At 33.8% G+C, this 13,657-nt stretch overlaps 1 long non-coding RNA gene across 1 annotated transcript; it reads right to left on the bottom strand.

Moving 5' to 3' along the window:
* Positions 1-6,323: 6,323 nt before the first annotated feature.
* On the bottom strand, positions 6,324-7,386 carry LOC148270473 (uncharacterized). The gene is made up of 2 exons (XR_015821682.1): positions 7,244-7,386; positions 6,324-6,888 (listed from the first exon to the last, which is right to left on the bottom strand). It is a non-coding gene; the product is annotated as an uncharacterized LOC148270473 (long non-coding RNA).
* Positions 7,387-13,657: the final 6,271 nt, after the last annotated feature.

Genomic DNA, 13,657 nt, shown 5'->3' with positions numbered 1-13,657 from the left:
GTTGGTCTGTGGTGTGAAGTCGAGAACTTGAGGTTCTCCACTATTGGAGGAAAAATGCGAAGGTTTCTCTCCATTACTTGTCCCTTGGCCAGAACAACTGAGTAAGTATTGAGCTTGAACATATACAATTGCTGTCTGATCTCAAGATAGCCCCACTCGAGCTTTCTTGCCTTCTTACCTTCATCCGTCATGCTCTCAGGGGAATACTGCCCCAACTCTAATAACTTTTGAGAATATTATGATACAGTCATGTCACCTTGGATCAGGTGTGCAAACTCTATTTCCTTCAGATATCGAAGATGTTCTGAAATGTACTCTGCATGAAAGACCGTTAAGAATTATTCTCAAGTAACTGGAACGGGCAGGGTGGCCTGCTTGAATTGCCACTAGTGACCTGCATGTAAGTAGTAAGGATGACTTTCTGTTCGGGAATCATCCCAAGAGTTGTGAAAGCCTTCTCTATCTCAGGTAACCAGTACTCGACCTCTTCAAAGGAGGATCCTCTTACAAAAGTAGATGAGTTTAGTCTTTTATACCTCTCAATGTAGCCTAAGTCCATCATAGGAGGAACTGAGTCCCGTGGAAGAGGGATTAGATTGTGCTGAGGATGGACTAGATGACCTTGTGGTGGTACTGGATGATACGATAGATGCACAAGATTGTATTGTGGTGGTGTTGGGTGATGTGATTGGGTCACCGGGCCATACTGTGGTGGTGCCAGGTGGTACTATAGTTGGGGCACCTGATCATACTGTGGTGGTGCTAGATAGTACCGTGGAGGAGCAGGGTCGTAGCGGGGTGGCTCATCCTGTGGCAATGGGGGAGAGTCAGGTAGCTCCCTCCTTTCCTCCCGGGTCTGCTAGGCAGTGATGAGTCTCTCCAGTATTTTAAATAGCCGATCAACATCCTCTCGAAGTGAACCCTTCCGGGCTACTCAGTTTAGTGGGGGTCTTTCTCTCCTCATCTATCTGTTCCTACATTTCACAAAGAACAGTTGAGTGATAGTTCATTGTTTTTAGTATTTTCTAAGGATTTTGTGTAGGAATGGTTTTGATGAATGCGGCTCTGATACCAACTGTAACGACCCCAGAAACTCCAAAGGAGAACTCAAAATTTCACCTATTTTTTCATAATATAACATTTAATAAAAAATTATAAAATTAAAATTATATTTTTATATATTTATTTCGATTTTAAAATTAATTACGGGCCAAATTTCAGACCCGAGTATTATAAATATTGTACTTGTATAAACCAAAATACCAGCTACAAGCTCATATTATGTCTTTTCAATGCTTTATTAAGGCAAGGGATTAGCCTCATGAAATGGAGCGACGAAATTGCTTGGCTTACTTTTACTATTCCATGGATGTTTATCTCCTAGATCCTGCTTGTGTTATAGTTTAGGAACTTTTTCTACACTCTGTTACATATATATATATACACATTTCCAGTCAAAAAATCAACATCTAGTGGAGTAATAATAGATGGTATACATTGATGGTCTTTTTATATTAGGGTAAACAAAGTTATATATGTATATATAAATTTATAGACATGAATACATATAAAATTTCCAATTAAAAGAGGTGCGCACTCATCATTTATTTTAGACATCAAATCTTTAAGCAGTTGCACAAATGAAACTCCAAACATAGGGAAATTGACACCATTTGTAAAATGATTGCACACCACATGCAAAATACAAGCTATAATTTATTTGATATGCATTATTATAATATTTTAAACATATAACTTTTCTGATATCACAGATAATAGGAATGCAAAATTAAATAACTATTGTATATTTATTACCACCGGTAGTAATACAATCATGTTAAACATTAATCTTCATTTAAGCTGATTAACATTTACATAAATTACACTCATATAGCCGTTTATATTTTAAAATAAATTAATTTAACAAAAAAGATGTCACTTTGAAGATATATTATGTAAATCGATTCATTTTAAAAAAATATACATATATACTAATATTTAAATTCAAAATTATACTGAATTTATATTATAAAATGAAAAAAAAAAATCACAATATCCTTAAAATTATCTAAAAAAATATCCTTTAAAATAAAAAAAAAAATTAAAAAGTTTTGAATTTTGTCAACAGTTTGACCGTTGATTGGTCAATTAAGTTGATTGTTGATCATTGACCATTGACTGATCAATGTTGACTGGATCAGGTCAAGTCTGGATCGGGTTGGCCCAGCCTGAACCCGTCTGGGTCATGGGCCCACCCATACGCGGGCCTCCACTTTTCCTTTTCCTTTTTCTTTCGTCTTTTTTGTTGTCCTTTTCTTTGTGTGTTGTAGGCCGCAGCCCAAATCAAAACGCCCTTTTTTTATAGTCTTCTTCTTCTCCCTTCATACAGCAACCATGGCCGACGTTTCCACTCTGCACGTCGCGATCGGGAGGCTGATCGACCTCCCCTTTTCTTCGTGCTTTTCTACTTCTGCAATATATATATATACCTATATATTTATATATATTTTTTTATAATTTTCAAAAAATAGATCCGAATCCATAAAACTCAAAAACAAATGTAAAAAAAAATGTTTATGAGTTCATAATTATTTTATTTAAAAATTAATCTAAAAATCAAAACTAAAACAAAATCATCAGAAAAATTATATATATTTATTCAAAAATTGATCACAAAAACTGAACATTAAATATTGAATCCAACAAAAAATTACAGCAAAAAATCTATAAACTGAATCCAAAAGTAATTTTAATATCAAAGATATAATATAAGAGGAATCTTATACCACTTGTCAGGATTTTAAAATTATATTTGAATTCTAAATAATTATATTCATATCAAATTAAATATATTATATCTGTAATAGAAGTGTATCTGAATTCATAGTAGAAGAAATTAGTACGTTCTGCGATAGATATTTTAAATTAACATGTAGCTTTTTGAGTTCTCACACTCTCTATTTCTAATAATAAAAAATGAGAATAAAAAAATCATACGTATATTTTGGAGACCATAACCGCTTATTTGTATGCAAACTCTGCCTATAAATTTTTTATATTACTAATTTGACTAATCACAAAATTATGAATTACAGATTTGATCTCTACACATAAAAATAAAGTTCATACTTTAATTTGATGCATTAAGATCTAATATACTATTAACCGTATCAGATTACTTTTTAACTTGACCCACTTATTTTGATAATCTTTAATGCATAGTAATTTACACATATAAACCCCCATAGTACATTTAAAACCCAATAAGATGCCAGCAAAAAAGAAAGAGGGCAAAGAAAAGATGATCAAAGATGTCAAAGCATGAGTTTTCTACACCAAGAGATATATAACAAATTTTCAGTGCACATACTTTTAAAGATGCATGTATATTTTTAGAAAAACAATTTAAAGGTAATAAAAAATAATCTCCATGAGACTCTAAAATTTATATCGAGAATCTGGCAATTTATTCGTTAAAGATAATAAAGATTTGCGAGAATTTTTTTCTAAAATTTATGTAATAATTGATGTAATTAGAAGTTATGGAGATATATTAAAAAATAAAAAAAAAGTTAAAAATATATTTAAAAAATCTTTTAGTAAAGTATGAATATATAATCGCTGCAATTTAAGAATCTAAACATTTATTAAGATTTACATTAGACGAGCTACTAGAGGTTTCTAGATAAAAAATGAAAAGATTCTCTACTCAAATATTGAGCAAGGGTGTTTCAATTAAAAGTGAATATTTTTAAACTTGGATTGGCAAATCATAAAGAAAAAAAGTCTCAATAAAAAAAAATTTAGTATACATGACAGAGAATGTGGAGAAAATTTCATAGCCCGAGGAAGAGGTAGAAAGAACAATTTCTACCAAAATAATTTTAGAGATAATGTTGAATCTTAATGCTATATTTGTAATTAATGTAGTCATTGAACTAGAGAATGATATTTAGATGTCAAATATGTAGAAACAACATATTACTCGTATAGAGATCGTTTGTTCAAAAATAAATTATAAAGTATTACAAGTTATTTAGAAGAAGACAAAAATACACAACAAGATGTGACATTTTCATGCATGATGGCTTAACAAGGAAACAAAGACATTCAGTACGTTAATAGTGAATGCAGTAATCATATGACAAAAAATAATTAGATTTCATATAGCTGGACTGTAATATCCATCTAAAGAAAATAAAAGCAATGTAAAATAAATCAATAAAATTAGATTTAGGATGTAAATGATAGAATTTTATAATTTTGGGGTAAGGATCCCGATGTTTTCAGGATTTTCCATTAGGTTATCATTGAAACCCGTAAATTTGATTAAATTAATTTTGTTTAGTATTTAAAATTTTATTAATTACTTTGTGTCGTGCGCGTACAGGGAATTAGGACGTTTAGGCATATCTGAAAAGACTATTACGTAGGAGTATAATTATTTCTGATTTTGAACCTGGATTCGAATTTTTGAAATTGCATGTATTTTATTAATTTATGTGTACTCTAGATTTGAACAGATACTGACCCGATTTTTGATGAAAAACAAAATCCGAACTATAACCAGTGAACCTAAGCTATTGGAAATTTATGAGGAGATAAAACTAGAAAACAAACCCAAAGACAGACGAATACTTGGACTATGATGATAAATAAATTTAGAATGTAAAAAAAATTCCTAATTAAGTGGAAAGTTGAGAAAGAAAATGAATACAATAAGAAGGTAAAAATAGAAAGGAAAAGAAACAATTATGGTTGTGAAACGATCAGTTGAATGCCCTTTTCGTTTAGTTTAAATTGAGGACGAGAGTGTATATGTGTGGCTGAAGTTCAGCGAGCATGGTGAACCTGCACATGGATAGAGTCTGAAACCTAATCCAGACGTGGATAGGTATTTGTGAGTATAGGTCGCTTAACAAACGTACCTGCAGTGGCCATTGTAAGATTTATATCTGTGTGTTATCCATGCAATGGGGGGATTCATTTCACCTCTCATCGATGACGACATAAACAGTATTGTGTGATGAAATCTTAGAAATGACATTTCGAGTGTATATATGATCTTTCATGCGTATGTAATTATGTTTTGAGATGATAATTAATATTCGAGTGTATCTACGTTCTCTCGAGAGTATGTGGATATACATTTGAGGATTGTATATGATACTCGAAAGAATTTAGAAATTCGATCAGAAACATGTGAAGTGGGGAAAATAATAGACGAATTTTGCATTGAAATATCACTATTGCATTCTCATACTGTGTATTTTGCATGAAATCTTATCTATGTTGAAAGGACGAAAATACTTCTTGAGTTGGTGAAACTTATTAAATTTTACCCTGATATTTTTTATATGAGAAAGAAGAGGCAGGACCGCTGCCAAACAAGTAAAACCTATAAAAAGGGTTCATATTTTGTATATTTTGTACATATTTGAGAAATTTTCATTTTGTTTTATTAAACTCTAAATTTTGACATCATGTTCTACATATATAGTTACTGTATATATATCACATGAGATGTTATGTTGTATTATAAATTTTGGGCTATGCATGTGTATATATATGGACCCACAGCAATGAAAATGGCATGAGCAGGATTTGCACCTTATATCGAGTGTGGAGTGTTACATGGACAAATAATTCAAGTCTAAAGTTAAGCTTAGAGATAACTAAAAACACAAGATAGTCAAGAATATTATAGAAATTGATTTTAGATAACAATAATTACGCAACTACAGATAAAAAGACAAATATAATAATAATGAAAATTGGAACGAGTTACGATAAGACATCCCCTCTCATATTGCAATTAAGGAAAAAGGTACATTTTAGAGACAAGCACATAATAAATCATGCCTGTAGTGTTTAAGTTATGAGCATCTAAATTATAAAGGGTTAAAGTTATTGAAAGATAAAAATATAACCATTGTATTACCCAAGATTGCTAAAAAGAAAAAAGTTTGTAAAGAATGCATTTTTGACAAAATTTATTACCTCCCATTAACATTTTTTAGAGGGTTTAAGTTTCATTCGAGTTAGTGCATGCTTATATTTGTAGTCTTATGTTGACGCAAACTTTAAACAACAAGAAACATTTTTTTTTTGTTATTTGATGATCATACAAGGATGGTGTGTAAAAGTCTGAAACTAAGGACCCTGAATGCCCTTCTCGTTTAGTTTGAATTGAGGACAGAAGTGTGTATGTGTGGCTGAAGTTGAGTGAGCATGGTGAACCTGCACATGGATAAAGTCTGAAACCTAATCCAAACGTGGATATGTATTTGTGAGTGTAGGTCACTTAGTAAATATACCTGCAGTAGCAATTATAAGATTTGTATATGTGTGTTATCCATGCAATGGGGGGATTCATTTTACCTCTCCTCAATGATGACATAAACGGTATTGTACGATGAAATCTTGAAAATAACCTTTCGAGTGTATATGTGGTTTCTGGCTCACCCGCCATCCCTTTTGCTCCGATATGGTCACAGGGAGACTCGGAATCAAATTCCGAGCGAAAATAAAAAAATTTAACCTTTTCTGGCAGTCGGCAGTGGCTCCAGTGCGGCAGCGATGGGGTTGGTCTTCTTCTCCAGCGTCTGATTTTTCTTCTTCGGCGAGGACAGGTGTGGCTAGGGTTAGAGTTTCCTGAGACGCGATGTTTAAATACTTATCCTGTGTCGATTTGGGTCCTCGCTCCACGTCGACGTGGAGCGAGGAGAGTTGTCGGATCGTTGCTTATTTAGGCTGATTGTGTGAAAAAATCTGGACCGTTCATCGTGATTAATCTTGTCCGATCGCGTCTAAAGAGAGAATGCATCTGAGTTGTCTGTGTGCGCGAGACGCAATCGGGGCCGTTGGATCATTGGGCATGCGAATTGCCTGCGGACATCGATGTCAGTGTGTTTTGCCACGCGGCGTGCTCTAATTCTTCGTAGCTGCTGACTGAATTGTCCCACATCACTAATTTTTTATTTTTTTACGATTTTGTCCCATATTTTCAAATTTTCTTTTAAAAATACTCAAATTTATTCAAAATTTTACTTTTTTCTTTCAAAATTATTTTTAATTTCATCCTTATTTTATTTTTTTTAATAATTTAAATAAAATAAAATAAATTATTTATATAATTTTTATAAATAAAAAAGATCATCTCAAACTAATTTTTGAGCTCAAGTATTATATGGCATGTGTGTGTGTGTGTGTATATATAAGCTGAAGCAAAAATTAGAAGTACCTTTTAAATTTCTTCAGTTCAAAGCCGAAGTTAAAAAGAGAGAGCTGAAAGGATTTAAAGTTTCTGATGACTGATTTAAGGAGTAATGGTGTAAGTACATATGCAGATAGTATAATTCCCTTCCAGTATGTTTTATCCTTGAGGGTATATTCTGCATATTTTGTGACTTAATGAAGTTACTTTGGTGGCTTAATAAATCCAAAGGAAAAGTGAAGATTACATTAAACAAAATAATAATAATAATAATAATAATAATAATAATAATAAACAGAATGTGATCTTCAGATATTAGGGTAAGGCAGCACATGATCGTAGAGTTAAGAGGGAGTCATGATTTTAATTTTCAATAATTAATATAAGAGAATTAAGAAGGAATTTACGTATATTATATATATATATATATATATGTGTGTGTGTGTGTGTGTATCACCTGTGTCCTCACATACGATGACAATCATCTCATAGGCCGGAGAAATTATATGTATTAATTGTAGTGCCTTAGGGTGAGGGTTTTACTCCCCACTTCACGATAAGAAAATAATTTTGAAGTACGACCATCATTACTCGTGCGTCGCTAGATATATATTTAAACAACTTAAATATAATAAATTGATTAATTAAAAATAACTAAATTATTATTAATTATATATAAATATTTACTTAAAATTATATCTTACATTTAAAAATTAAAATAAAATGTGTTATATTTTTGCAAAAATTACTTATGCATATAATAGATAATAAATATAATCATCTCTCTTACTTATTGAAAATTGCAGCGCTTGTAATAGTAGCCAACTTTCATATAATTATTTATATTTTAAGAAAACATTCTATTTAATTACGTTTATAATAAATAAGATTTTTATATCTTCTTTTTAAATAATTAATGTAAAAGCTCAGAACTTAAATAAAAATAAAATTATAAATTAAATACGGAAGCGAAATAATAGAATTAAAGTTTACATTTTTTATACAATATTTTAGAATGCCAATAGGATTACAGAAATATCACTTCTGAAAGAACAAACGAAAATTAAAAAAATAAACAAAAGATAAATAACTAAGCAATCCTAAAACAACCTTCACTAGCTCTTGTAGGGAGTACGGATGGTGAACTATTCATAACTCTCTTATTGATCGAGATCTGAATCTTGATCTTCTTGATATTAAATAGTTAATAAATGGGTAAGCTATACTACCACAGTAAGAATATCACACTAATTATATATATAGAAAACTGAATATTAGTAAAAATCAGAAAAATAATTAATGGAGCCCTAAATTTAATGTAAATTCATTTACTATAAAGAAAGTCATTTATTCTTATTTGTATAACAAGTCTTTCCCAACAATAACTTATGAAAACGCATATTCATGCACTATTACTTATCACATAGAAGATAATAATAAACGATCATTTTATATTTTTACTCGACCCTTAGAGGTCCATAGGAATGTCCTTATACTCGTGAACCCAATATCCAATTAAACAATTAACCAACTATCTCCATACCCCGTCCGGTAATGGGCACTAAACATTCCATCACTTTGATACCCTGTTCGGTATGAAGGTAAACCATATATCTCAAATCTTATTGGTAAAGGACTTCTCAGCCTCGTCCGACTGATGTAACGTTCACAGTAGGGTTCTCTATGTATCGGGCTCATCTGCCCTTTCTCAGGTATCCAGTAAGTCTTTTCCATATAGATTTTTATTAGTATAATAATCAACCACGCAACAAACATATCTCATTTTATACTTACAGTTCACTTAGACAACAATATAGTTAAACACAAACAAATAACCAATGATTAGAATACTGGCACGCAATGCAGGAGAAATAAATAATAAAATAACTAAAAAGACCTTAAAAACTATCAATTGAGTTACACACAATATAATAATAAATAAATATAGGCAATACAGAAAAATAAATAGAAAATCAAGACGACTGTGAACTAACCGGTAGTGACCTATAATTATTTTTAGGTTCTCTAATTTTTACAAAAATACATAATTATTAATTATTAAGTCTCAATTTACTGTAACAGAGAAAATAGTGAGGGATCCTTATCAAGATCGGTGTTTTGGAACGCTGCGCTATCTACTATGTCTTCTAATGGGTACAGAATTTCTTGAATTATCCATGTAGAATTCAAAATACTTGTCATGTACCTAAAAATACCATAGGAATCCAAAATCAATGTCTAAAACTTGTTCTGGCCAATTTCGGGGTCCTGGCACGGCGATGCCGCCGTGCTCCGGCATCAGCTCCATTGCCCACGGTAGTGGTTCACCTCAGCCTAGTTGGTTTTGACCATTTTTGGGTAGTTTTTACCGTATTCCTACAGAAAAATATGTCAGTGGCCTCGGTTGACCGAAAAATCGTAGAAAACTGAACTCACTAATAGGGGAGACCTCTGGTGCGGCGGCTCTGTTGGTTCTCCTTTGCGGTTGAGATTTTTTTTTTCGGTCAACCTGCACAGAAAAAGATGGTAAACATAATGGTCTAAAAATCACGTGAAACGAGAATTGGGAAAGAGCTCATCAGAGAAGGTTGCGAGGTTTGCCCGTGGTTTCCAGCTCACCTGCTATTTATTTTGCTCTGATATGGCCACAGTGGTGCTCGAAATTGAATTCTGAGCGAGTATGAGAATTTTTACCTTTTTTGGCAGTTGGAGGTGGCTCCGATGCGGCGGTGGTTAGTGGTTAGCTCCCTTCTCCAGTGACTAGTTCTTCTTCTCCAGCGAGAGGCTGGCAGTTAGGGTTCGGGTTCAGTGTGATAAGAAATAATTATACTCACATCACGTTAATCTGAGTCGTTCATCGCGTCTAAAGAAGAAATGAATCTATACCGTTCATCGCGATTTGATATTGACTATCCGATCATGTTTAAGGAGTAAATGAATCAAGACCATTTATCACAATTTGATCTCGACTGTTTGATCGCATTTAAAGGGAGAACAAATCTAGGCTGTCTACGCGCGCAGGATCGATCCTGGGCCATTCGATCACAAGGCACATGATCGCCTGCGTGGCACCGACATCAGTGTGTCTTACCATGTGGCGTACTTCAGTTCGTCGAGATTACTGACTGGGCAGTCCTACATGGTAAAATTTTTTTTATTTGTACTCTGACCCTGAGTTTCTGATTTTTCTTTTAAAAATACTATCCGAACCCAAATTTTAATATTTTTTTTCAAAATTATTTTCATTTCAACTCTAACATATTTTTTCATTAAAATTAAAATAAGTTAATTTAAAAATAAATTTTTTATATATTTAAATTATTAAAATTAATCCCGGACCAAATTCCAGGCCCGAGTATAACAACTCTTCTCCCTTAAAAAGAAATTTGGTCCCTCAAATTTATCTCTCTCTCACTCAATCAAGTAATTGGGGATACTGGGCTCTGAAGTTTGATTTTAACTCTCATGTGGCCTTTCTCTGTGTGTGATTCTGTCATAGGACCTTAACAAAAGAAATTTTCCAGTTGCGGAGTACTCTGCTCTTTCGATCTGCAATGCCCACTAGTACCTCCTCATAGGACAAATCCTCTTAGAGTGAAAGGGGCTCGTGGGCCAAGATGTAAGAGGGGTCCGAGTTGTACTTGTGTAGCATAGACACATGAAACACATTATGGATTCTGGATAGTTCTGGAGGTAGTGTCAGTCCGTTGATGGTACCAATTCTATCTATGATCTCAAATGATCCAATAAACTGGGATTTAGTTTCTCCCTTTTACCAAACCTACTGATTCTCTTGAAAGGGATGACCTTGAAGAATACTCGCTCACCTTTTTAAAATTCTAAATCCCTCCTCCAGGTGTCCGCATAACTCTTTTGTCTGCTCTAAGTCGTCTGAATATTCTTTCTGATCTTAACTATTTTGGTTGTAGTCTTCTCCACAAGATCTAGGCTGAACAATTTCCTATCACTCAGCTCTTCCCAACAGATCGACGATCTATATGGGTGGCCATATAACGCCTCGTATGGAGCCATGCCGATACTTGCTTGGTAGCTATTATTGTAGGTGAACTCTATTAAAGGTAAATGATCACAAGCTTAGAACATATCATCCAGTGTGTGGATCGTCCTTTCTGATTGTCTATTAGTCTAAGGGTGGAATGCGGTACTAAGAGACAGTTTTATTCCCATGATTTACTGAAAATTAGACCAGAACCGAGAAGTGAACCTCGGGTTCCTGTCGAATACTACTGTCACTAGCACTCCATGTAACATAACTATCTCTTGGATATACATTCTTGCTTCCTTGTCCAATGGGTCAGTCATCTTGATGGCCAAGAAGTGAGAAGACTTTGTGAGTTGATCAATAATTACCTAAATGACATCATGTCCCGAACGTGTCCTAGGCAATCCTGTCACGAAATTCATTGTGATGTGTTCGCACTTCTATTCTAAAATCAGTAATAGCTGAAATAGCCCGTCTGAGCGTTGATGCTATGCCTTGACCTATTGACACACTAGACACTTGGAAACAAAGACGATCATCTCTCTTTTTATCCCGTTCCACTAAAATCGAGGTTGTATATTTTGATACAATTTAGTGCTTCTAGGATGCATGAAAAATTTTAAGCTATGAGCCTCTGTCATCATGTCCCTTTTAAGTTTACTGTCACATAAAACACACACCCTGTCCTAAAATTTGAGCAACACATTGACAGAGACTCAAAATTCTGAATTTACTCCTTATTTTGCATCTTTCTTGAGAGTTGTTATGGTAGAATCGGCGGATTGGGCTTTCATTATTCTCTGGATCAACTCAGGTTGAACAGTCAGGTCAGCCAAACATGTAACTCTCTTCAGGTTCTGAAGTTGTATCTATTGTGCGGCCTATTATTACTCTGCATTCTGAAATAATTATGTGAGCTAATATATCTGTACTTTTTCTGCTAAATACGTCGGCCACTATATTGCCATTGCTTGGGTGATACAAAATATTGCAATCATCGTCATTGAGGAGTTTTATCCATCGTCTTTGATGCATGTTGAGATCCTTATGAGTGAATATATATTTCAAGCTCTTAAAGTCGGTATAGATTTGAAAAGTCTATCCATAAGAGTAATGGTGCCAAGTCTTCAAGGCACGGATAATCACGGCAAGTTCTAAGTCGTGGGTGGGGTAGTTTTTCTCATGACTCTTCAACTGCCTGAACCCATAGGCTATGACATTCCCATGCGACATCAGAACACAACCCAATCCCAGGTAGGAGACATCACTATAAACTGTATATCTATCTGTCACACTCGGTAAGGCTAACACGGGTGCAATAGTCAACCTCTTCTTTAGTTTTGAAAAGCTCTTTTCATAGTGCTCGTTCCACTCAAACTTGACGTTTTTCTTTGTGAGCTGAATCAAATGAGCAGCTAGACTAGAAAATCCTTCTATAAACTTACGGTAATAACCTTCCATTCACAGAAAGTTACAAATCTCCTTGACTGAGGTTAATTTCTCCCAACCAAGCACTGCCTCAACTTTTTTGGAGTTCACTGACACTCTATTTCTTGATATGATGTGCCCTAGGAATGTAACGACCCCGGAAATCAAAAGGAAATGTGTATATATTTATTCTAAGTGTGGAAGCGAAATAAAATAGATTATGATTAACATCCCTTACACAATAACCAAAACAAATTAAAGTATGAAAGAATAAACTAACTTAAAGGAAATACTATGAAAGAATACTGTAAGGAAAATAAATAAATTATTTGGCTTCTACTCGCCGTCTTCATGCAGAACGGGCTCGGGAACCAAATCCTCTTGATCTGAAATAGTTAAGTAAAAAATGAGCTACACTAGCCTAGTAAAGACATTACATTATCTCACTGTCACAAAAATAAAGGTTGGTAGAAAATAAAAACGACCAATAGAGTATAATTTATACAAACTCATTTATTAATAATAAAACTCTTTACTGTCCACCTACCTCAGTAAGATTCATGAAAACAATTTATGAAAACAATTACATCATAAATATCATAAGATCACGCACACTCTGCAACATAACACATATCATGCTTTTGTATTTCAATCATCAGGCAATAATTATCCCCTTTTATTCAGCCGACTAGTATTTATGGAGATCCATAGAGGGTCTCCGCTACACGTGAACCATTCACATTAATAACTTAATTCTAGGGCTATCCCCATACCTCGTCCGATATGGGCGCTAAAAGCATAAACCTCAATACGCCGTCCGGTATGAGGGTGAAACGGGCCGTCCCCACACCCCGTCCGGTATGGGTGCCAAAACATATAAGGTCTCCATACCCCGTCCGATATGAGATACCACGTTCCCGATAGGGTTCCCTATGGACCCGGTCCGTCCACCATCTCTTAGGATATCTAGTGAGGCTGTAGACATTATCCATTATCAATTCACATACCTT

This window comes from Carica papaya, chromosome 1, assembly GCF_054855325.1.
Source record: "Carica papaya isolate Zhongbai chromosome 1, ASM5485532v1, whole genome shotgun sequence".
NCBI lineage: Eukaryota > Viridiplantae > Streptophyta > Magnoliopsida > Brassicales > Caricaceae > Carica > Carica papaya.
The sequence above is the reverse complement of the archived record's forward strand: the minus strand, read 5'-3'. Positions and strand labels throughout refer to the sequence as shown.